The sequence below is a fragment of the Tupaia chinensis genome, unplaced genomic scaffold (genome assembly GCF_000334495.1).
Source record: "Tupaia chinensis unplaced genomic scaffold, TupChi_1.0 Scaffold000075_1, whole genome shotgun sequence".
Lineage (NCBI taxonomy): Eukaryota > Metazoa > Chordata > Mammalia > Scandentia > Tupaiidae > Tupaia > Tupaia belangeri.
Window position 1 is genome coordinate 883775 of NW_006159535.1, and position 26364 is coordinate 910138.

The 26364-nt window shown below is 41.2% G+C and overlaps 1 protein-coding gene and 1 pseudogene across 4 annotated transcripts in view; both read right to left on the minus strand.

Moving 5' to 3' along the window:
• Window positions 1-26364, minus strand: part of WDR89 (WD repeat domain 89) — a 137154-nt gene that overhangs the window by 20901 nt on the left and 89889 nt on the right. The window contains exon 1 of one of the 4 annotated variants that reach the window (XM_006142393.1): window positions 13477-13528. The exons of 1 other annotated variant lie outside the window; for it this stretch is intronic. The gene's annotated coding sequence lies outside the window, so the exon portion shown is untranslated. Of the gene's footprint in view, window positions 1-1491; window positions 1534-13437; window positions 13529-26364 lie in introns of those variants that run through there. 2 more of the 4 variants (XM_006142391.1, XM_006142394.3) reach the window with 2 other exon arrangements.
• LOC102490958 (ribosome biogenesis protein BRX1 homolog pseudogene) lies at window positions 16094-24391 on the minus strand (annotated as a pseudogene).

A 26364-nucleotide genomic window follows, 5' to 3' on the forward strand; every position in this document is an offset into this window, starting at 1 on the left:
CTGTGTGTTTGTCATTTTGGTGAATTACTGGAAGATGGCGGTTCCCCAAATTAACTTTTTAAATAAGTAAAAAATAATAACTGCTGCTTTTTCTAGTTGCTCAGTGTAGGAAACATGGAAAACTTACATTTTAAACCACTAAACAAGCAGAAAATATAATCTTGGAGTAGGAGATGATTTCTTTCTTTCTTTTTTTTTTTTTTTATTGAGAGAGATTTTTGCTATGGAGGGCGTGCCCTTGCCAGAGACAAAAAGTGAGAAATCACCCCGGAGGGGTAGTGGTTATGCTACAATCCCTTCTCCTCTATTCTCCTCTCAGGATCTTGGGCACACATGCACATGTGTCCAGTGTGAATTTTAAACCTCTGTGTTTGAGAATCGAACTGCAGTCGACTAAGTAGGAGTCCAGCTATACATCCAATATCCCATCTGCTGGTCCCATAGGAGAGGATTTCTAAAACAAAATGGGAAACCCAGATCCAACAAAAGAAAGAGGAAGCTCTCATTACACAAAAGCATATAACTCACAGAAAATAAAACATATTGAAAATCGTTGAAAGAATATTTAGACTGGAATAGAAGAAAATTTCCTTAGTATGTCCGATAAAGGGTTAATACCCTTAATGTTCGAAGAATTAATCCAAACAGTTAAGAATAACTAGAAGATGCACTAAGTCATAAAAGGAGAAATTTAAAGAATAAAAATACGTTCAATCTTACATAAAGTTTAAGAAACAAATTAACATGACATTTTTTTGTCTAATAAATTATTGCTTTTAAACAGTGGCTGAAATAAGACTAAGCCAAATCTCTCTCTCTCAAAAAAAAAAGATTAATCCCGGAGTTTTCTGACACTAAACAGGTTACTATCATATCAATATATCGCTCATATAATAAGGCAGTATTTTATAAATATTATAAACTGACAAGTAGAGACACTTTTTTTCCCCAGAGATTTTTACTATGGCGTATGTGTGCTCGCCAGGGAGAAAAAAAGCAAGAAGTCGCTCCCGGGGGAATGGTTACACTGCAATCCCTTCCCTCCATTCTCCTTTAGGGATTTTAGGTGTGCACGTGCACGCACGCACGCACACACACACACACACACACACACACACACCCGTTTGAGCTTCAAGCCACTGGGTCTGGGACTAGAACTGTGGTCGACCACGTGGGAGTCCAGAACCTTAACCACTATGCCACTTGCTGGCCCCTACAGACACTTTTTTATTGGGTCATTGAGAAAGCCATGATGCATTTTTGTATAGAAAAATACATCATGACTTTCCTGAAGACCTAATATACTGAGGTAGATTCATTACCTAGTACTCCAAATTAGGAAAATATTCAAAAGGAACATGTTGCAATAGAAATCAATACAATAAGTTGTAAGACCCTTAAATATAAATTATATAATACTCATGTAAAGATATAATAGGACCAGCCCTTTTTTAAGAGAACGTATTTATTGAGAAGAAAAGGGGTACGCACCCTGGACAAGTTCGTGTGCGACCCTCTCCTCAGCCTGCAGTCAGCCAGATCACAGCGCACCTGAACATTCGGGTAGACAGGGATGTGAACCTGGGCCTCCTTATATGGCCTCTAGCCTCACGCAGCTGAACCCTTCTGTCTGCACGACCACAGCTGGGCCAGGACCAGCCCTTTTAACCACTCTTGTACTATATCATCGGAAAATCAGAATCTAGTAAGTTCTAAACTCATTTCCTCTCTTCTGAACACAGTAAAAGACTCCGATATCAGAGAAACAACCAGTAACAGACATAATTCTTGAATCATCCTGCAAACACCGGATATTAAGAGGGAACAAATTTCACACTTACTTTATAGATCTGATGTGAAGGATAAAAAGAACTGAAAATAATTTACCATCGATTGTTACCATCGTGAACACATGAATCAGACTTAAGCTATCAAATTCTTTCCTGCCCATGGCACTGATTACTTACTACTGCCACTGAGCATCATTTCCAAAAATTAAAGAATTGCAAAAATCACTCAGAACATAACTCCAGTCTCCAGAGAGATGTTTTAACATATTAATATGATTACATAAATTTCTGTTAACTATAATAACTGAGAATGAACTGAATTTTTCTAAGTTCCTCTCTTCCCCGGCAAAGTAAATGACTATAAATTCCTAAGCTTTACCTTAACCCTAATCTCTTTCCAAAATTTAAATCATACATATAGTAAGTTTATTTCTTCTATGAATGAGAGAAAAACAACTTATCCCTCCAATGAGGCATGGTCATGCTGCAATCCTTTTTCCTCCAATTCTCCATCCTGTTAATATGCCCAGCATGTTTCTCAAGCCACCTGGGCCGGGACTTGAACCCTGGTAGGCCATGTGAGATCCAGTTTCCTCTGCACAATGGCTATTGTGCTACAGAGCCAACCCTAAAATTGAATACCTAATTTCTATAAAGTATCATAACACAGGGTACTTCAGTTTGTGGAAAAATTGAACTAAAGTACAAGTTAGTATGACGCAAAAAAAAAAAAAAAAAAAGTAAAATCTATTTTCTTTTGCTATAGGGCACATGGCTCACCAGAGACAGAGAGAGGAAAAGCAAGAAATCACTCCCTTGGAGGGATGGCCACACCACAATCTCTTCTGCTCCATTTTCCTTTTAGGATTTTGGGCAGGCACACACATGTACCTGGTATGTCTTTTAAGCCACTGGGTCTGGGACTTGAACTGCAAAGTCAGCCATGTGGGATCCATCCACTCCAATATCCACACCACCTCCGTTGGCCTTCGTTTTTTCATAATACATACTTTTCATGAACTTTTTGAAGAGCCCTACTACATTCTTTTGTTGTTTCTTTATGGGTTGCAAATATTGAATGCAAGTTTGAACATGTAAACACTCACTGTATTTTATAGACTTATCAGTATTTTAATGAAGCCTTGCCACATTTAACGAGCAGGAGGTGTCGCCATGCAATGGCTGAGACAGCATAGGGGGCCTAGGTTTGGTTTGTCCCAACCTAAGCCGGCCAGGCATAGTGGTGTGCGCCTATGGTCCTAGCAAACAGGGAGGCTGGGGCAAGAAAGAATGTGATGTGGTAAGACCCTGTCAAAAATATCCATCTCTCTTGTTTCCTTGCTATCTTACTCTCTTACAAATGTATCTAAACACGTATTTAAGCGTATTGCTTCAGCTTACAAAATATTTTTCCCACAAAAGAACTACAGAAAGTTGAAAGGACATATTTGCCCCACCCCCAAATATCTTAGACGTTTTTGATTAAGGACATCTTCGAAGTTTTACGGATGCCTTGGACATTTTCTTTCTCTTTTTGGGGGAGATCAACCCTTGGATATTTGTCTCATACTGAACTCTGACTGAGGAAAGGCAAACTTAGGTACCCGTGGCAGGGTGGGTTGAAATGCCTAAAGGGTCAAACCTAGTCTGGCTGGTCTGGTGAGAGGGGACAAGCCCTAGTGAATAATCCCTTTGGATCAGAGGAAGATTTCCACCTGAAAGGAGAAAAGCAAGAGGAGCTGCATGGTTTTACTGCAGATAGTTGATACCCTCAGAGATAACTGAACAATCCAGATACTTAAAAGAACTTGGCTGCTGTTTCAGGACCAGCTTAATTACTCCACCCTAAATCCCTTCTTCAAAATTTCCCAGCCTAGGCCAGCAGGTGGTGTGGTGGTTAAGGTGTTGGACTCCCATGTGGCTGACCATGGTTTGAGTTCCAGACCTGGTAGCTCACTCACGTGGTCTACTACTCTGAATACTTTCGCAATCCATGACAATGATCACCCTAACAAAAGTTACTCTCTCCAAAAATCCTACATCCCTTTCCTTTTTAAATTTTTCTGAGAGCGCATGCACTCAGAAACAGACAGAGAGAGGGAGATATCAACCCCCAATGGTTCTGGTCACACTTCAATGCTTTTTTTCTCCATTTTTTCATTCTGTTGGGATTTGGGGCATGTGTGTTTTTCAAGCTGTTGTGGCCAGGATTCAAACTATGTAGTCAGCCATGTAGGTTCTGTCTCTGTTAACCACCCGGCCATGGGGCTGCCTCTAACACCCATCCTTTTCTTGAGTTATGTACATCCTACCTTTGTTTCAAAATCCAGCAAAAATGTTATTACAGGTTGAGTATGCCTTCAGCAAAATGCTTGGAACCAGAAGCATTTCTGATTTCAGATTTCTTTCAAGTTTTGAACTATTCATATATATACAGAATGAGTATCTTAGGGATGGGATGCAAGTGAAAAATGAAATTTGAGTTTCTATATATGTTACACATATCAGCAGAAGGTAATTGTATACAATTTTTTTTAGAGGTTTTGCTATAGGAAGCATGTGCTCGCCAGAAAGACAGAGAGAGACAGAGAGACAGAGAGACAGAAAACGAAAAATCACCCCCTGGGGGTGGGGGAGAGGCCACACCGCACTCCCTTCTCCTCCATTCTCCTCTCAGGATCTTGGGCTCACATGCACATGCGCCAGGCTTGAGTTTAAGCCATTGGGTTCAGGACTCAAACCATGGTTGACTACATGGGAGTCCAGTGACATAGCCATTATGCCAACGGCTGGTCACAATTTATTTTTTTTACAATATTTTGACTACAATCTGTCACATGACACTCATGCTGGTGCTCAAAAGAGTTACAGATTTTGGAGCATTTTGAATTTTGGATTTTTGCATTAGGGATGCTCAACCTGTAATGCTACAAAATCTTTCTTAACCTAGCATAAAGTGAGTTTCTACTTCTCCTGATTGCCAAAATACTGTCTGGTATTCATATAGCAAAAATCTTAAATACTGAAGTATTATTTACCTCTCTGTATTACATATTTATATTTGTTTCTCCTCACTGTAGGATTTAAAACTTAAGGACAGGAAACATGTTTTCTGATTCTCTACTATCAATCCTCTACCAGACTGAAGCTGCCTCAACAGCATACCCCTTGAAATACTATTTCCCATGGGAAGAGTATAAAAATACAGACACACAAAATATATTCAATAGAGGAAGACAAGGAGGCAAAGATAAGGAACTACGCATATATGTAAAACAATGACAGTTTAAACAGGAAAAGTCTTACAAAAACAACCCTCAAACTCAGATGTAGCTATTCCCCCTCCCCGATATTTTTGAGAAAGCAAGGCTCCTACATAAGAACCGAGTCACACAGTACTAATACTGATAAAACATCCACAACCACAGCTTTGAGGTCAGTTCTCCCCAACTTCCCAAAGTCTCAGAATGCTCACGAAGGTATTATTGAGGAAGCTAAAGAAAGGTTTAGAATTTGGAAACATTACACACAGCCTTACACTTTACCCTATATACAGAAAGTATTCAATAAACCCCTGATGGTTTGAATATAATGTAATAGCTAGTCCTAGGCATCTAGATTTAGTTCCATATTACATCCGGAATTTAAAAAAATGGTTCGAGGGGTTGGCAGATGGTGTAGTGGTTATGGGTGCTGGACTCCCACGTGGTCGATCACGGTTTGAGTCCCAGACCTGGCAGCTTGCTTTCTCACCTTCTCTGTCTCACCAAATTATAAATAAGTAAGTAAATAAATAAAGTTAAATAAAATAATTATATTTTTTTAAAAAATGGTTCGAGATGCTATTCTGCTTTCATAAAGTATAGAGCAAACTACCTCAAATTTCCAGAATGGACAAAAGGTATACCTTATTTTAGTGCATTCAGAGATACTGATATATATATATACAAATTGAACGTTTGTGGCAACTGTGCAATGGGCATGTCTACTTGTGCCATTTTTTCCAACAGCATGTGCTCAGTTTGTCTGTATCACAGTTCGGTAGTTCTAAAAATATTTCGAAGTTTTCCATTATTATTATATCTGTTACAGTGCTGGTGATCAGTGATCTTTCATGTTTCTATTTTAATTGTTTTGAGACAACACAAACCACACCCATGTAAGGCAGTGAACTTAATTGGTAAATGTTGTTATGTTCTGACTGCTCCACCTACTGGCCATTCCCCATCTCTCTCCCACTCCTTGGACTCCCTAGTCCCTGAGACAACAATATAAAAATTAGGCCAGTTAGTAACTATACAATGGTCAATATAAAAATTAGGCCAGTTAGTAACTATACAATGGCCTCTATATGTTCAAATGAGAGAAAGAGTCTCAAATCTCTCACTTCAAAACAAAAGTTGGAAACAATTAAACTTATTAAAGAAGGCTTATTGAAAGCTAAGACCGGCGAAAACCTAGGTCTCTTGCACCAAATAGCCAACCTGAGAATTCAAAAAGAGTTCTTGAAGGAAATGAAAAGTGCTACTCCAGTGAACACACAAGTAAGAAAGTGAAACAACTATATTGCTAATATGGAGAAAACTTTAGTGGTCTAGATAATAGATTGAACTAGCCACAGCAATCCCTTAAGCTAAAGCCTTATCCGGAGCAAAGCCTTAACTCTCTTCAGTTCTATGAAAGCTGAGAAGTGAGGAAGCTGCAGAAGAAAAGTTTGAAACTACTGGGTTGTTGGAAAAGTCATGATGTACTTTTTCTCCGACTTTTCCAACAGTTCAATAGCAGAGTTGGTTTATAAAATTTAAAGACCAACCCCATAAAAGTGCAAGGAGAAGCAACAGGTACTGATAAGAGTTGCAGCAAGTTATTCAGAAGATCTACCTAAGATAGTTAGGAACCTAGCCACATTAAACAACAGATTTCCAATGCAGATCAGTCTTCTTTTGGAAGATGTCATCTAGGAGTTTCATACCTAGAGAGAACTCAATGCCTGGTTTCAAAGATTCAAAAGACAGGCTGACTCTTGTGTTAGGGGTTAATGCAAGTGGTGCCTTTAAATTAAAGCCAGTGCTCATCTATGCAGAAAATACATCCACATTTTTACCAGTCAAGGTTTTTAAAAAAACAATGCAATTATAGGACCAGCAGGTTGCGTGGTGGTTACGGTGCTGGGCACTCCCAAATAGCTGACGATGGTTCGAGTCCCGGACGCGGAAGTTTGCTTTCTCAGTTTCTCTCTATGTGTGTGTGTCTCTCTCTCTGGCCAAAATAAAATAAATGAATGAATAAATAAAAATGTTTAAAATGCAATTATTTATGAATTGTATTCTTCCTACTATTTAGAATGGCTCAGGAGATTTGTGTGACTGTCAAACTCCTTTCTCAGTTTCTAGGAAGAAAACCTTCATTTTGTTTTCTAATCTCAGAGGAAAATGGAAAGATTGGAGAAATAAAATAATTCAGTTCTATGTTACATATAAATTAACAATAGGCTAATGGCATCCCAAATGGGAGGAAAATGTGAAAAAGTTTTTAGCTTCAATACCTATTCTTTCTTACTTTTTTTGGAGACAGATTCCTATTATACATGCTCACAACTTTAGGTCTGAGTAATATAGGGCTGAAGGATCCATGAAAAAAAGGAAAGGGCTCTGACAAAGTCAGAACAAGATAAAAAACACTCTTGACATACCCAGCCATGGAGGCACAGGAGGCAGGGCTCCACTGAGCAATGATAGAGTCATATGGGAGAGCCCAGGCTTGGTTCTCAGGTTGGCCTGAACATGCTTGTGACTCTGCCTGGCTGGAAGGTTGAACAGGGAAGACCACGACCTGACAGGTCCCTGTCTCACACAGGAAAGAATAAACAAACTTGGGGGGGGGGGGAATTCTGACAGCAGCCAAGAATTAGAAACAATGGAAAATAAGGGAACCATTTTTGGTATGGACCTAGTCAGTATCAGTGAGTTGCAGAGGTGCTACTGTAGAAAAGGAAGCAGTGTTTTTTTTTTTTTTTTCCTTTTTTTTTGGAGAGGTTTTCACTATAGGGCGCGTGCGCTCGCCAGACAGACAGAGAGAGACAGAGAGACAGAAAGCAAGAAATCACCCCCCAGGGGGGATGGTCACGCCGCAATCCCTTCTCCTCCATTCTCCTCTTGGGATCTTGGGCATGCATGCACACGTGCCCGGCGTGAGTTTTAAGCCACTGGGTCTGGGACACGAACTGCGGTCGACTACGTGGGAGTCCAGCGACATAGCCATTTCGCTAACTGCTGGTTCCCAGGAAGCAGTGTTTTTATGGGAAATGATCTGCAAGAATTTTGGGGGAGATTACTCTTTTAGCAATGTGCCTTTCAGTAAATCACAGATCTTATCTGAACCTCGGTTTCTTCACATACCACTTGTATGTACTTGCTCTTCTGTATGCATCAGTGATGTAACAGTGACTAATACGTATTGAAAATATGCTATGTATCAGCCACTGCTCTAAACATTTTTCATGCATTGTATCTCGTTTAGCTTCTGGATAGTCCTATTCCCACATTTTATAATTAGGAAAATGAGTCTTAGGATAATTTGCCAAAAGTCACTGAGATCACAAATTCAGAGAAGTGGTTAGAATGCAAACCTAAATCCAGAGTCTGTGCTCTTAAACACTTTCTGACAGTCTCTTAAATAATATCAAGGACATGCTTTCTTTTTAAGAATTATTTTATTTAACTTTATTTATTTATTTTAATTTGACCAGAATGGGACAGAATGAGACAAATAGAGAAGGGGGAAGTGAGAAGGCAAGCTGCCAGGTCCAGGACTCAAACCACAGTCAGCGATGTGGGAATCCAGCGCCCTTAATCGTCATGCCACTTGGAGGCTCCAGGACACACTTTATTCTTAAAAACATTTTTGGTTATTGGGCCATGAGGTAGTATGGTCGTTAAAGTGCTGGATACGTCATGGCTGACTCTGCAGTTTGAGTCCTAGACCCGGTGGCTTGAAAAACATGCCAGGTGTGTGTGCAGGTATACCCAAACTCTAGAGAGGAGAAGGGACTACAGTGTGGCCATGCTCCCTGGGGCATGATTTCTCACTTTTCCTCTCTGTCTCTCCCTGGCACTATCCAGTGAGCACACACACCTTATGGCTAAGTTTTTGAAAAAAAATTTTGGTTACCCATCATCTCAACTATTACAAAGTATTTAAAAATGGCTATTCAACGGGGCCAACAGGTGGCACAGTGGTAAGGTGCTAAATTCCCACATGGCCAACCACAGTTTGAGTCCCAAACCTGGCAACCTGAAAATCATGCCTGTGTATGTGCGTGCCCAAAATCCCAAGAGGGAACTAGAGGAGAAGGGATCGCAAGCATGGCCATCCTCCCAAGAGGTGATTCCTCACTTTCTCTCTCTTTCTCCAGCAAATGCACATGCCCTTTGGCCAATAGATTTTTTTTTCTTTCTCTTTTTCAAATTAACTATACAGTTCTTAAACTCACAGGAAACAGTGGGGGGGAGGGAAGAGAAAGAGAAAGCACCACCAGAGGGGATGACAATACCACAACCTCTTCTCCATTCTCCTCTCGACACACATGCACATGTGCCGAATCTGGACTCTAACAGTGCATTCAGCCATGTGGGATCTAGCCGCCTTAACCACCAAACCACTAGCTGGCCCACCAAGCTTAATAGTCCTTGGAAGAGATTTCTTTTAATTTCCTATAAACATGTAGCATTAGCAAAGTAAAATGAAATTTGGAAGCATGCTAATATTAGGACAGGATTTTTATCATTTTCTGGTCCAATCAATTTATGAGGAGGAAAAACTGTAAAGCCTTAAAAAAATTTTACATGTACTAGTGGAGTTCACAACAGAATGCTAAATTTGAACCCTCTTAAATAAATACAATAGGTAATATAACCGCATTATCTTATATTTTGCTTATAAAAGAATTTCATATTTTGGATAGGACTATAGTGTTTAGCATATTGTCTGATTCTCACAACTCTGTGAGTTAAGTAGGACAAGTACTATCATTCTTGTTTTAACCAATGAGTACACTAAAGCTCAGAAAAATTAAATATTTTGTCTGGCCTAGATAGATCTTCTGACTCCAAGTGTTCTTTCTATCACACATTGCTGCCAACAATTTAATGATTTCCACTTTTCAAGTTGTTTCGTAATGACTAATACTTAGCCAAGAAAATCTGGAAAATAATACAAAACACATAATGCAGTTTTATGATCTTTAGAATGCTAACAGAGTTTTACTAATTATCATATGATATCCAATTTATCTAGCTAGAATGATAAACCAGTTAGCTCTGCCAACATTGAAGTTGGAACCCAAGAAAATCTGCATTTAAAGCTAAGTGAATCCAATTTTAAATGCTTAAATGTAAAATTATGTGGACCTACAACAGTATTATTTTTCTTAAGTTTTCTTTTTTATTTTGGCTAGAGGGTGCATGCAGCCACTAGAGACAGACAGGGAAAGTGAGAAAATACCCTCCATGGGAAATGACCATGCTGCAATCCCTTTTCCTCCATTTTCCTTTCTAGATTTTGGGCATGCACGCACACACACATGCCCAGTGTGATTTTAAAGGCACCAGGTCTGGGACCTGAACAGCAGTTGGCCATGTGGGAGTCTAGGACCTTAATCACTATACCACCTGTTGGTCCCCAAAAGTACTATTTCTCAAGAGATAAAAGAAAACCACAAGTTGGCCCTGTGGACTAAATGGTTAAGGAAGCAGGAGCCCACATGATCAACTGTGGTTCAAATCCCACCCTGGAGACACTGAAAACACTCTACACGTATGTATGTGCCCTCGTCCCTGAAAGGATGGAGAAGGAATTGTGACATGACCATGATCCATTAGGGGGTACTGTCCCCCTACCTCCCTCCACATGGCTGACACTGCAGTTCAAGTCCTAATCTCAATGACATGAGAAACATGCTGTTGGGTGTGCCCCAAATCCCAAAAGGACTATGAAATGAAGGTATTATGGCATGACCATCCTCCATGGATGAGGGCTTTCTCACTTTTCCTTTCCCTCTCTCCTTCTCTTTTTAGTAAGCACATCCATCCTCTGGCAAAATTTAGAGAAAAAAGAAAAAAAAGAAAGAGACTGGGCCTGGTGAACCAAATGTGAGCATGTAACAAGTAAGTAAAATAGGTTAGGCTTACAATATTGAGAATTTTTTTAAGTTATATAATTAGGTCATCAAAACATCATGTACAAAAATAAAAATATGGCCTATAAGTTATATATTATATCTTTTTTTCTTTTTGGAGGGAGAGGTTTTTGCTATAGGGCACGTGCGCTCGCCAGACAGACAGAAAGAGAGATAGAAAGTGAGAAATCACTCTCCAGGGGGGATGGCCACACTGCAATCCCTTCTCCTCCATTCTCCTCCTGAGACCTTGGGCACGCATGCACATGTGCCCGGTGTGAGTTTTAAGCCACCGGGTCCGGGACGCCAACTGCTGTCGACTACATGGGAGTCCAGCGACATAGCCATTAAGCTAACTGCTGGCCCCTATATTATATCTTCAACATCTCAAAATTAGGTAATAGATCACTCACACTGGGCTTGTAAAGATGGCCCAAAACTAGTTTTGCAATTGCCTTGACAGGGAAAAAAAACACCCAAGTAAAGGTGAATAAAAGAATTTCTCTGGAAAAAGTTGTTCATGGTGATACTGTGGGATTTTTTTCCCTTGTCCCCTCTTTATCATGCATAAGAGTAGCTCGACCTGGTTCCCTATGAACTACTGATACCAAGTCCATGCTGGGAAAGTCTAGGGAACTGTGGCTAGCTACCTGTTCAAATAGCACAAGGAGAAATAGCCCACACTGCACTGCTACTGGCCTGTATACTTAGACTTTATTAGGGCAAAAGCTGTGAGGCTTTGTCCTGCGGATTGGGTTAACAGCACAGGTTCCAAGTTAGTTTTAAAAGGACTTTGTCGAAGAGAGTTGTCTAGAAACATCTGGAAGACAATGTAAAGTTTACAAAATGAAGAAACTAATGGTTGGAAACTAAGGGCTGAGGGCAAATTGGAAGCAGTTGGCTAGATGTATTCCCATTATAGCAGAGACTGCTAGCACATCAGCAGGTCACTAGGTAGGTACACACACATGACTAGACTAGCGAGGTGTGACTTTGTGACAGACTTCTAGCCAATGGAATATGAGTAAAAGTAATGCAGGTCACTTCCAGGGCAGGTCCAAAAAGTTCCCACATTTCTTTTCCCCTTTAAACCCCATGCAAAAACCAGAGACCTTCACTTAATTGTTATGATATACTGAATGTCTAATTGGAGCTGGGTTCTTTTTCATACATTATTTTATTTCAACATATCTGTACTGGGTGGTCACAAACCCAAGTCAATCAGATCCTCTCTCCTGATAATTCTAGCCAGAGATGAGACAATACATGGCTGTCTTCTGAAGACAAGACTAAATACTGAAGTAATCAGAGCTACTGTCTTGCTGGGGGGACTGGAGGGGGTCAGTGAACAGTTCTTACAACCTTAATGACGAGGTCCATCAGTCCAGTTGTCCGTGATACCTACTGTATGTTCTAGGTTAGGAGCAAAGGGACCCAGTGTATTTGGTTGTTTAAATGGTTTCTTTAGAATGAGTTCCCATTACATGAGGACATATTTCTTAAACCTAGAGATACAAATGTATGACTATAGTAAATTGGGAATTATAAACCACAGAAATAAATAGCAATCTCTCTCCTTTGTCCAGCAATGCTTTTATGTGGTAAATAATTCAAAAGAGCATCATCCATGAGCATATTATGAAACTGAATGCCAAAGTCATATGAATCTTTAAGGCAGATTAGAATTCAGATGGAGCTGGGCCAGCAGGTAGCATGGTGGTTAAAGGTGCTAGATTCCCACATGGCTAACTGTGGTTCAAGTCCCGAACCTGGCGGCTTGCTTTCTCGCTTTCCCTTTCTCACTTTCTCTCTCTGTGTGTCTCTGTCTGGTCAAATTAAAAAATTTAAAAAAAAAAAAAATTGAATTAAATAAATAAATAATTCTTAAAAAAAAAAATTCAGATGGAGCTTATTGGTAGCCAGTAGTAACAGGACACATTCTGTGAAGCTGACCTATAGAGGAAAGATTCCCAGCTTGCTTCTGGAGACCTCCCTGAGTATGCCAGGAGTATGGGTGTCCATGATCTCAGGCTGGCTGAGACAGGCTGAGGATGAATCGCAGCCATGAGACCTTGTGGGGGATGTTGTTTATCTTGCCTGCTCATTGGGTGGGAAAGAATGCGTGAGGACGAAACGGCAACGGAAAAATCGGTCCAGTCCACCCTTACTTCAAGATTGGCGGTGAGCACCTATAATAGCTTTTACTAAAAAAAAAAAAAAAAAAAAAAAGAGAAGTGCCAAAAGGGAGGCGTCAGCAATACCAACTTGGCCCGAAGCCCTGGTTTGACCCAGGGATTCCGACCCTCGCACCAGAATCCCCAACACGTGCTCCCACTTCCCGGCACCTCCCGTTTCCTGGCGCTCTCCCCCCATAAAAGTTCTGCTACTCCAGCTTTCTGGACCCTGATCTCGGCCCTCCAAGCTGCCCGTCCCGGAGACTTCGCCCAACACAGACAGCCCTACGAAATGTACCTCAGCAACCAGCCCCAATTGGCACCACACACGACTCACAATCAGCCGCAGCTTGGAATGGACGACCGGAACTCCGCCCTCTGCCCCTCTGATTGGGTAAATCCGCAAAGACAACTGAACACGACTGGTCAGAAGCACAGAGGCGGGCCTTACTCCGGAGGAAGCGAAAGAGGCGGGGCGCGGAGGCTCGAGGAATCCGCGAGACAGGGTCTCTCGCTAGCTTCCGATTGGACGAGAGCTAGATGTCTGCGCCTGCGTAGACTCAGTTTCCGTATAGCGCCACCAGCACCGCCCCCTGCTTATGTTCACGGAGGTTTCGGCGACCCTTTTGGTTGTGATGAAGATTTGCGCCATCTGGCTGCAGACCAATACAAGAGCAAGAGTGAGGTGGGTTCCACCCTTCCCGGGCCGATTGGCAACTTCCGTTGACACTGCGCAACGTGGCTCTTCTCGGCGTTTAACACTACAGCGTCCACCCAGCGGTCTTCGGGAACAGACTGTTGGGACTAGAGGACTTCGACTGCGAGTGAAAAATACTTCAGTACTTAGAATCGTGCCGTGACCAACCCCTACGCTCAGAAAGCCCCAGTGTTTGAAGACGAAGGAATTAGCCCTTACGCCCTCAGGGCTGAGTGTGGTATAGCGTTTTTTCGCTATGTTATTGTATGAAAAATGACCAATTTCAAGGTGGCTCCGCCTGCAAGGAACTCTGGGATTTGTAGGTCCAGACCCTCAAGTCCTGTAGCCTTACATGGTTACTACTTACGATTGTTCTTCCATAATATTAACCCTCCCTGGCATTAAAAAAATTATAACGGGCACATAAGGTGTAATGTGGTTTTTTGATACTACACTTGAATACAGTGTGTGGTGAGCAAATAGGGTAATCCGTATATCCAGCACCTCAAACAGTCATCACTTTCTGTTAACATTCATATTTATCTCTTGTAGTTACTCTGAAACATACAAGAACTATTGTTAATGGTCGTCACCTTACTGTAAGGTAGGACACCAGAATGCACTCATCTTAGCTAACTGCAATGTATGCTGAGGCTTTTTGTTTGTTTGTTTGTTTTCATTTATCTTGCCGTTGAAGGCAAAGGACACTTAGGGGGAAATGGAACGATTGAATGTATGTTAATAAAAGATAAACGTTCATGTTTCCAACAAACATTTTTACCTAACAAGATACCTGCTGCCCTGAAGGATGTTTTTTAAGTGGATACTAAAATTGAAAAGATTTTGGTAGTACAACAAAACAGTACTCTGAATTTAGCAATTATGTGTTTTATGATATCAAGTGTAGATATGACAAGAAGCAAAACTAGCTAGGGGCCAGTAGGTGGTATAGGTTAGGGGCTGGACGCCCAGGCAGTTCATGGTTGAAGTTTCAACCTGGTGACTTGAAAATCAAGTCTGGGAGCATGTGCATGTCTGCATGCCCAAAATTTTGAGAGAACAATGGAAAAGAAGGGATTGCAATGTGCCATCCTCCCTGGTGGTGGTTGGGGGGATTTCTCACTTTCCCTCTCACTGTCTTCTCTTTCTCCAGTGAGCACAAGCACTTGTGGCAAAAAAAACCTTAAAAACTGGCTACTGTCTTAACAGAAAAATACTGATAATACCGCAGTTAACATGTGAAGTATGACCATCAGGAGGAGCACAATTGTGTATTTTTGTTTTGTTTTGTTTGTGCTTTTGCTATAGGGTGCATGAAAGAGAGAGAAAGAAAGAGCACTGCCCAGAGGAGACGGCCACAGAAGCGATCCCTTCTCCATTCTCCTCTCGGGATTTTTAGGCACACATGCACGTGTTCCTGGTGTAGTTTTTCAAGCTGCTGAGTCTGGAATTCAACTGTGCTGTTCACCATGTGGGATCCAGCGCCTTAACCTCCAGGTCACCTTGTGGCCTGCAACTGTGTATTAATAAAAATTGCATTATGTAGTCCTCTTTTTCTTTCTTTCCTTTTTTTCTTCTTTCTCTTTCTTTTTCTTTCTCCTTTTTTTCTTGAGTTCTTGTGATACCTTACTCAGAAAAAGATAAACATCACTGATTCTAATATTTCCATTTTTCTTTTCTTAAATGCCACACTAATGACATAAGACAGTCAACAATGATAGAAGTATTTACACACTGTCTTCTCTTTCTCCAGTGAGCACAAGCACTTGTGGCAAAAAAAAAACTTAAAAACTGGCTACTGTCTTAACAGAAAAATACTGATAATACCGCAGTTAACATGTGAAGTATGACCATCAGGAGGAGCACAATTGTGTATTTTTGTTTTGTTTTGTTTGTGCTTTTGCTATAGGGTGCATGAAAGAGAGAGAAAGAAAGAGCACTGCCCAGAGGAGACGGCCACAGAAGCGATCCCTTCTCCATTCTCCTCTCGGGATTTTTAGGCACACATGCACGTGTTCCTGGTGTAGTTTTTCAAGCTGCTGAGTCTGGAATTCAACTGTGCTGTTCACCATGTGGGATCCAGCGCCTTAACCTCCAGGTCACCTTGTGGCCTGCAACTGTGTATTAATAAAAATTGCATTATGTAGTCCTCTTTTTCTTTCTTTCCTTTTTTTCTTCTTTCTCTTTCTTTTTCTTTCTCCTTTTTTTCTTGAGTTCTTGTGATACCTTACTCAGAAAAAGATAAACATCACTGATTCTAATATTTCCATTTTTCTTTTCTTAAATGCCACACTAATGACATAAGACAGTCAACAATGATAGAAGTATTTACACACTGAATACAGAATAAATATTCATTGATTCGTTTCACATTCCTACTATCCATCCTCTGTTGTGTTTTTCTGTGCCTTTTGTAAATCCTTTTCTTTCTTGCTTTCTAATCAACTTTTGGCTCTGGTTTACCCACCATATTTCTACTGGTTTCTCCTCAGCTGGTATAGCAAAAACATCTTCAGTGGGATCATGTGGAAGACTGATCTTTGGCTCTTAGCTTCTGGACATCCTTCACTTGCTGCTTCTCTTTGTATTTTGCAGCTTTGATGAATCTTACAATATGCCGATGCATGTTTGGTGACTGGTAGTGAGGATTTTCATATAATGTTGGTCCTCCAAAACTTCTCTGGAAAATCTTTATGAGGTTTAGAACAAAACAAGTTCCTATTTTCACAAGAGCAGCAACTTCTATGATCCGAAAATTCCAAAACTATATCCTGTCATCCAAAATGGTGAAAGTAAACACGTGATCCACAAATAGTTGACTTTTAGGATAATACTGTGGTGTACTAAGGATCTGAATTAGGAGTTCTTTTAATAAGACATGGTGTGGCAATTCATCAAAAGCAGGATCAAAAGACAAAAGGAGCCAAGAACCTTTCCGTTTCCAGTCAGCTTTAGTTCAGCGAGGGTATGAATATTTTGAACAAGGAATTTTGCAGATGGTCCATGAGAGGAATTGTTTTTTTTCTTTGGGGCGGGGAGAGGTTTTTGCTAGAGGGTGCATGCACTCGCCAGAATGACAGAGACAGAGAGACAGAAAGGGAGAAATCACCCCCCAGGGGGATAGCTAACCCACAATCCCTTCTCCTCCATTCTCCTCTGAGGATCTTGGGCACTCATGCACACACGCCCGGCGTGAGTTTTAAGTCACCTGGTCCAGGACTCAAACTGCAGTCGACTACATGGGGGTCCAGTAATGTAGCCATTACTCCATCTGCTGGTCCCCCTTACTTCTAAATGATGAGATGAGGTTTCTAGTTGTTTGTAAATGAAACATTGTAGATTTAGGTTCTTTATGCCAAATGAATGAAGAGTCAAACAGTGTAATCACTACTGTATTTCTTCTTTTAATTATTCCATATGATGTGATAAGTCAAATGTAGGGATATGTGAAGCTACTACTGAGGTAAAAATATTAGTTTTAATACGTTTGATTAGCTAGCATTTTTAATCATATTTTATGTTTTGCCTCCTGTTTTAAATCAGTAGTCAATTTGGGATGTAAATTAAATTTCATAAGACCGAAACTAAAAACCATTTAAAACTGTATCAAGACCGCTACTGTGGCTAAACAAATGATTAAATCAACTGAGTGACTGAGTTAGGGGCATGTTTGGCTGATCTGCATTAACAAAGCTAAGTATGGAAGCACTCAAAGTGTTCCGTTTGTTTTTGTTTGTTTGTTTGTTTGTTTTTTGAGAGTTTTTTTTTTTTCCCCGCTATAGGGCGCGTGCACTCGCCAGACAGAGAGAAAGAAAGCGAGAAATCACCCCCCAGGGGGGATGGTCACGCCGCAATCCCTTCTCCTCCATTCTCCTCTCGGGATCTTGGGCACGCGCGCACACGCGCCCGGCGTGTTTTAAGCCACCGGATCCGGGACATGAACCACGGTCGACTACGTGGGAGTCCAGCGACATAGCCATTACGCTAACTGCTGGTTCCTTCAAAGTGTTCCGTTTTAAAAAGAAAAAACTTTAAAAATTATTTTGTTTGCTGAGAACTTAAAACTAGAAAATGGAACAGACACCATTACTACCTTTAGCAACATGAACTCCTGAATCATCTTTGTACATAGCTGTTGGGAAATAATTTTGAGGGACTTCAAAGTGAGATAAATGCAAGATAATTCTTGATAGGCAAGAAGAGAATTGAAAGTTTAAAGAAATAGTTCTACAACAAAAAAGAAACAGTTTTACATTGCAGTCTGAGGATTTAAGAAATAAGTTTGCCATTAAAAATATATTTGAACCCGTATTTGTATTTACTTTTTAATTTCAACTGTTTTTACATTACTTTATTTAACTTTATCATTATTACTATTTGTTTTAATTGAACAGAGAGAGAAAAATAAGAAAACAAGCTGCCAAGTGTAAGACTCAAACTGCAGTTGGCCATGTGGGAGTCCAGCATCTTTAACCACCATGCCACCTGCCAGCCCCCTCCCTTTTATTTTGTACATTTCTGTGGTTTAAAATATTTTGTGCACTGTAACAATGTAAACTTTTGGATGTATACATAGAAGTATATATGTATTGGAGTAAATGATCATTTTTTTAAATTGAGAAGTATGTGATCTAAGACAATCTAGAGGTCAACTGCAGTTTTAAACAAAACTCTTGGGTAGAGGAGTCAAAAGAGAAAATACAGACATTCTTATAAGCATCTGATATGAAAGAAAACGAAAAGAATTGAATTTTTCTATACAAAATAGAAAAAGAAAAGAGAAGCAGAATGCTTTTCTTAAATTTAGCTTATCACTGAAGAGATACTAAAAAGACTGGTTTTTTGTTTTTAAGAGAGTTTTTTTTTTTTTTGAGAGGTTTTTGCTATAGGGCGCATGCATTCGCCAGACAGAGAGACAGAAAGCGAGAAATCACCCCCCAGAGGGGAAGACCACGCCGCAATCCCTTCTCCATTCTCTCGGGATCTTGGGCACGCACACACACGTGCCTGGCATGAGTTTAAGCCACCGGGTCCAGGACTAGAACTGCGGTCAACTATGTGGGAGTCCAGCGACATAGCCATTAAGCTAACTGCTGGTCCCAGCACTTGTGCTGGCTGGAGAGACCAAAACAGAAAGCAAGAAATCACGCCCCAGGGGTGTTGGCTTGCCACAATCTCTTCTCCTCCATTCTCCTCTCAGGATTTTGGACATGCACACACACGTGCCTGGCATGAGTTTTAAGCTGCCAGGTCCAGGATTCGAACTGTGGTCACCTACATGGGAATCTGGCAGTATAACCATTACACCATCTGCTGGTCCTAAGAAGAAATTTTAAGAAATAGTTTTCCAGGGGCCAGCAGGTAGCATGATGGTTGAGGCGCTCGACTCCCACATGGTCAACCATGGTTCAAGTCCTGAACATGGAGGCTTGCTTTCTCACTCTCCCTTTCTTTCTGTCTGTCTCTCTCTGGTCAAAATTGAAAAATAATGATAATAAATTTTTAAAACTTAGAGAAAATAAATCTACGGAGGCTAGCAGGTGGCATGGTGGTTGAGGTGCTGGACACTCCGACATGGTCAACCATGGTTCAAGTCCTGGACCTGGTGACTTGGTTTCTCACTTTCCCTCTCTTTCTCTCTCTCTGTGTCTCCTTCTGGTCAAATTAAAGTAAATGAAAGAACAAATAAAATTAAGTAAATAATTATTTTTTTAAAAAATAAAGAAAAAATACATCTAAAAAGTAATAAGATAACAGGTGGAGGTGTTTCAATGACTTTTTGAAAAGAATTATTTATTTAATTTTATTTATTACTATTATTTTAAAATTTGCAATAGAGCATATGCACTTACCGGACAGAGAGAGAAAGAGAAAGAATGAGAATAGAGCATATGCACTGACCGGACAGAGAGAGAAAGAGAAAGAATGAGAAAGCAAGCTGCCAGGTCCAAGAATCAGACTGCAGTAGGCCATGTGGGAGTCCAGCACCTTAACCACTAGGCCCCAACACCTTCAGTTTAAATATGGACTTTACTGGGACCAGCAGTTAGCGTAATGGCTATGTCTTTGAACTCCCATGTAGTCCGACCGCGGTTCGCGTCTCAGACCCAGTGGCTTAAAACTCACGCTGGGCGCATGTGCGTGCATGCCCAAGATCCCAAGGGGAGAATGGAGGAGAAGGGATTGCGGCGTGGCCGTCCCCCCTGGGGGATGATTTCTCACTTTCTGTCTCTCTGTCTCTCTCTCTGTCTGTCTGAAGAGCGCATGCGCCCTTAAGCAAAAACCTCTCAAAAAAAATATGTACTTTACTGTGACTACTTATTTAGTTTAAACAGATGGAAGTTGAGAAAGAGGCAAGAATAATGCTGAAACTGATAATTAGGTTAATCAAAAACACCATCTCCCCAGGGCTAGCAGATGGCAGAGCACTTATGTCACTGGACTCCCACATGGCTGACCACAGTTCGAGTCCCAGATCCCATGGTTTGAAACTCACATGGGCACATGTGCGTGCATACCCAAGATCCTGGGAGGAGAGTGGAGGAGAAGGGATTGCAGCATGGCCATCCCCACTGGGTGGTGATTTCTTACTTTCCCTCTGATGAGCACACGTACCCTAAGGCAAAAACCTCTTTAAAAAAAAATCATCTCTCTCTAGAAAACCTGTTCACAGATTTACTCAAAAGTGGTGAATTCCTCAGGCACATGTACGCATGTGCCCAAAATCCCAAGCAGAGAATAGGGAAGAAGGGATTGCAGTGTGGCCATTATCCCTGAGGGGTGATTTCTTACTTCTCTGTCTGCAGCAAGTATACAGGCACCTTTTTTCTTTTTTTTTTCTTTTTTTTTTTTTTGAGAGGTTTTTGCTATAGGGCACATGCACTCACCAGAAAGACAGAGACAGAGAGACAGAAAGCGAGAAATCACCCCCCAGGGGAGATAGCCACACCACAATCCCTTCTCCTCCATTCTCCTCTTGGAATCTTGGGCACATACGCACACATGCCCAGCATGAGTTTAAGCCACCGGGTCTGGGACTCAAACTGTGGTTGACTACATGAGAGTCTAGCGACATAGCCATTACACCAACTGCTGGTTCCAGGATTTTCCTTTTTTTTAATGTGATTTCTAACTGATGTACGTGATCATGTAATAAAAATTATCTGTACTATAAAAGAAATATGAAAGCCTTCTGTTTTTCTTCTTTTTTTAATTTGCTATGGAGAGGCCCAACCATGGTGTCGTGGTTAAGGTGGCTGGACCCCATATACCAATTGCATGGCTCGAGTTCTGGACCCAGCAGCTTGAAAAACACACCAGTCACTTGTGCTTGCATGCGCAGGATCCTGAGAGGAGAATGGGGGAGATGGGAATGCAATGTGGCCATCTCTCGGAGGGGTGATTTCTCACTTTCTCTCTCTGTCTCTTTCCAGCAAGTGCACTTGTACTATAGCAAACTAAAAAAAAGGCAAAAACAAAAACATTTTGATGATGAAGGAGGTAAAATACAGAGTCACGGTAGGAGCCAGAAGCTTGAATTAAGTTTGTAATCAGGCGATTATAGTTGATTATAGATGATTGCTATCATGCTAATTAAGGGAAAGTTACTCTTAGGTCTGAGAATAGAAAAGGAACATTAAGTAGATTATGGTCTATCATGAATATATTCACCTAATCAATTAGCATTTTACCCACTCTTAAATTTAGATATTAAAAATTTACAATGATAGCTGTTGGTTTATATGTCAAAGTTTACTACTTTTGGGACCAGCAAGTGGCATGGTAGTTAAGGTGTTGGACCTCCAACATGGCTGACTGTGATTCAAGTCCCAGACCTAGCAGCTTATTTTCTCACTTTTTCTCTCTCTCTTGTGAGTGTATGTGCCCCATAGCAAATTAAAGAAGAATAAATAAATAAATAATTCTTTAAAAAAAAGAAAAGTAAAAGAACATTTAGTACTTTTTAAAAACTAGGAGTTTGGAACCAGCAGATTGCATCGTAGTTACATTTTAGACTCCCACATGGCCAACCATGGTTCAAGTCACAACCAGGTGGCTTGAAAATCATACTACGTATGTGTGTGCATGTGCCCAAGATCCTAGGAAGAGAACAGAAAAAAAGATTGTGGCATGGTCATCCTTCCTGGGAGGTGATGTCTCACTTTCCCTCTCACTGTGTTTGTCTGTCTCTCTCTGGCGAGCACCCCCTAAAACAAAAACCTCTTAAAAAAAACGGGGTGCTTGGGGCCAGCAGGCAGTGTGGTAGTTAAGACGCTGGACTCCCACACGGTCAATGGGTAGTCTGAGTCCCAGAGCTAGTGACTAGAAAATCATGCCAGGAACGTGTGCACGCATGCCCAAAATCCTGAGAGGAGAATGGAGAAGGGATCGTAGCATGGTCATTCTCCCTTGGGGGATGATTTCTCAGTTTCCCTATCTCTCTGTCTCTCCAGCAAGAGGACACACCCTATGACAAAAACTTAAAAAAATGAAACAAAACAAAAACTAGGGCGTGGGGAGACTGGCTCTGTGGCCTGGTGATTAAGACAGCTAAATCCCACGTGGCCAACTGTGCAGTTTGGATCCTGGTCCCTGCTGCTTCAAAAACTCTCTGTGCATTGTGCACGTGTGCCCCAAATCCCAGCAGGATGAAGAAGTAGAGGAGACTGGATTGACCCCATTCCCTGTAGGGAATACTCTCTCTCTCTCGCTCCTTTCCTCCCTCTCTGTCTCTCTGGCAAGTCCATAAACCATTCACAAAAAAATATCAAAAATTGGAGGTCTGATTCCACATAGCCAATTGCAGTTCACATCTCACCGTAGCTTGAAAAACACACTGGGAATGTGTGCACGTATGCCCCAAATCCTGACAGGATGGAGAAATGGAGGAAAAGGGATTATGACATGACCATGCCCCACTGGAGAGTGCTTGCTTGCTTGCTTCCTTTTTTTTCTCTCTGGCAAGCACACAGGCCCTCTGGCAATTATCATAAAACAAACTGTTCTCCTTTTTTGTCTCTTCTCTTTGCTATAGGGAATGTGCACTTGCCAGAGAGCTACAGCCTGGTGTGTTTTTAAGCCAGCAGAGACAGGACTGGAACAGTGGAGTCAGCCATGTGGGATCCAGCCACCTTAAACTCTACACCATCTGGTGGGTCCCAAACTGTCTTCCTTTATTTATTATTTTTTTTATATGAGCAAGAGAGCTAGAGAGAGCACCCACAACAGGGGGCAGTCTTCCCTCAGCTTTGTCCAGTCCCAGATCATGTACAGGTCTAAAGCCTCAAACCTTCTCACGTTAGCCAGCCTCCCAGAATGTTGCATTTTATTTCTGTGCCACCATCCAGCAAACAAAATATACTACTTTCTTCTTCTTTTTAAGAATTATTTTTTAAACTATTATTATTATTATATAATGTGCTATAAGGCACATGTGCTCATCAGAGAGAGACAGAGAAAGGGAGGGGGGTGGGAAGTGAGAAAGCAAGCTGCCAGGTCCAAGACTCGAACCACAGTTGCCCCCCAAAATATATTACTTTCAATATTCATTTCTATTTTAAACTTGTAGAATATAATAATTTTCTCCACACATCTTTCATATTAAAAAAAATTACATCTCAAAACTTATTTGATTATGCTTAGAACAGGAAAAGCAGTGAAAAGAAGAAAACTGTTTCTTTCCAAAAGCAAAATCATACTTCTAACAGAATAAGTGGTGAATGAATGATACCCTTTATCCTCAACCCCAGAGAGAATGCTCTGGGCAGAAGATCAATCTTCTCTCTCTTCTCATAGGTGTCTTGACTCTCTTTCCGGTCAGCCACGATAAGGAAAAGCAGGGATTGCAAAGCTTTGCTGGGTCTTTGGTAGTAGATGGTAACCCTGGCAGCAGATGACTCTAACAGGAAGTAGGTACCATTATCATCCTCATTTCTTATGCACAAGGAGGCTGTCAGGCATGATTAGGAAACTGGAAGATTAAAACATGAGGAACAGAAACCACTGTGCAAAAACAATATTAATATAAACTACCACATCTGTTGTAGCCAGGAATCTACATAAAATGCATTTTCTTCTCAAAATTATTTCTCTTCATCAGTGTGAATTAATGCATTTAACAAATATTATTTATCACCTAATATGTGTCCGGTATAGTCTGGGTTGTGGAGAGATAATGTTAAATAAAACAGAGCTTCTCCCTTCACACAGCTTATTTCATAGTGGGCAGAGAGGCAATCTCCATAATTTATGTTTAAAAGCATATAATGTGATCTCAGCTAACAATAAGTACTACAAAGGGTGGGATATTCAAAATACCTAACACAGGCATGGCCCGTCTTGTTATCAATTCTCTTGTATGCCCTCGCATTTGCTGTCTTCTTTCCCTGCCTTGCTTCACTTTCCTGCTCACTCCAGCTTCCTTGACACTGAACTTCCCAATAAAGTGTTCACATGTAAACTTCAGCTTGTGACTGTGTTCCCGCATACTCTCTTCCCTTCCCCACTTCGCCCCAGTCAGAAGGTAGGCCAGCCTCAGCCTTCTTGGGACCGGCATTCTGCCTTCATTGCTGGGTCATGGGAAGGTCCAAGAGACGCTGGAGTAGCAAGAGCAGCTGAAAATAAAATGAGGATATAAGTCATACTTCAATGCCTCGGAAGACATGTGATCATGGAAAGAACCAGTCTTAGAAAGGAGCACTCCTGAGGTTCCTAGGATCTCCGTCTAATACTAGTAACTTCTGCTTCTTTTATAACAAACACATCCACCCACTAACACCCACCCACAAGGTTCTGGTTTTGCATTAAGATCTTTCTTATACCAGTTCAATCCTTAGGGGACAATACCTGAAAAATAGAAGGCTAGCTTTGGCCCTCGTAGTCCTAGTTACCACTAAAATCTGTCCATCAGTGTGGGGTGAAATGATGTCTCTCATGCTCAACAGATAAATGTTACATCGAATATCCACATGTGAGACCAGCAGGTGGTGTGGTGATTTAGACTCTGGACTTCCATATGGCTGACCACAGTTCAAGTCCTGGACCCTGTAGATTGAAAGTCACATGGGATGTGTGTGTGAATGCATGCCCACAATCCCGAGAGGAGAATGGAAAAGAAGAAATTGAAACATGACCATTCCCCCGGAGGGGTGCTTTCTCACTTTCCCTCTCTGTCTCTCTGGTGAGTGCACACACCCTATGGCAAGAACCTTAAAAAAAAAAAAAAACACATGTAAATATACTGCCCCCCCCCATCTCTCAAGGACATGCTACTTCTTCCTTTTTTTTTTTTTAATTTTCACTTAATTTTATGTATTATTATTCTTCAATTTGACCTGAGAGTGAAAACTGCTAGGTCCAGGACTTGAACTGCAGGCAGCAGGTGGGAATCCAGTGCCTTAACCACTACACCACTTGCCAGCCTCATGGACACTCTGCCTCTTAGAAAGACTTCAGATCTTCCATCACTCTCTAACCTGGGACTACGGCTTTCTTAAGAGGCTTTAGCCTCAAGGCACATGTGCTCACTGGAGAGAGAGACAGAGACAGTGAGAGGGAGAGAGAGAAATCACCCCCCAGGGGGAATGGCCACACTACAATCCCTTCTCTTCCATTCTACTCCTGGGATCTTGGGCACACATGCACACACACCTGGCATGAATTTCAAACCCCTGGATCTGGGACTCAAACCGCAGTTGTCCATGTGGGAGTGCAGCAATGGAATTGCTGTGCCATCAGCTGGCCCCGGAAACCTTTCAAAGGTCAAAAATCACATCTTTTCTGTTTTTAAGTTTTTACTCCGTGAGTGAGGAAAACAGAGACAGAGGCAGAGACATGGGACCCCTGATAGAGTTGATGCCATGATCCACTCCCTAACCAGCCTGCATCATGGGTGTACTCAGGGAGATCTCTGGACATGAACAATAGCCTTCCCATGTGGGTCTGCCTTGCATGCCATGTCTTACAGCTGTGCCACTGTCTGCACCACACAAATCAAATCTTTTTATTTTTTTTAAGAGAGGTTTTTGCTATAGGGCATGCACGCTCACCAGAGAGATAGACAGCAAGAAATAACCCCCTGGGAGGATGGCCACACCACAATCCTTTCTCCTCTAGTCTCAGCTCAGGATCTAGGGGCACTCACGCACACGTGCCCGGCATGAGTTTTTGTTTCTGTTTTTTTTTTTTTTATGTCTGTTTTTTTTTTTTTTTTTATATATATGATTGGTTATTTAATTAGTTTTGGCAAGAAATTTAAACACCAATTTGTGAGGATAAACTCCATTTGTGAGGGCAAACATGGATTGCAGGTAGCCCTGGAGCTGAGGAATAGCTTTGATTTTTGGTAAAATTTGCAAGTCCACGGCTTTCTGATCAACCTTGCACTGCTCTGAAATTTGTATTTCTCCTTCCCTGTGTCAAATATTTCACCTTCCTGGTGTCTGGGATTTCTCAGTTTCTTTCTTTTTTTTTTTAAATAAGCATCGGTGAGGTGTTTTTGGATTTTTACTTTGCTAATACCAATTTTCG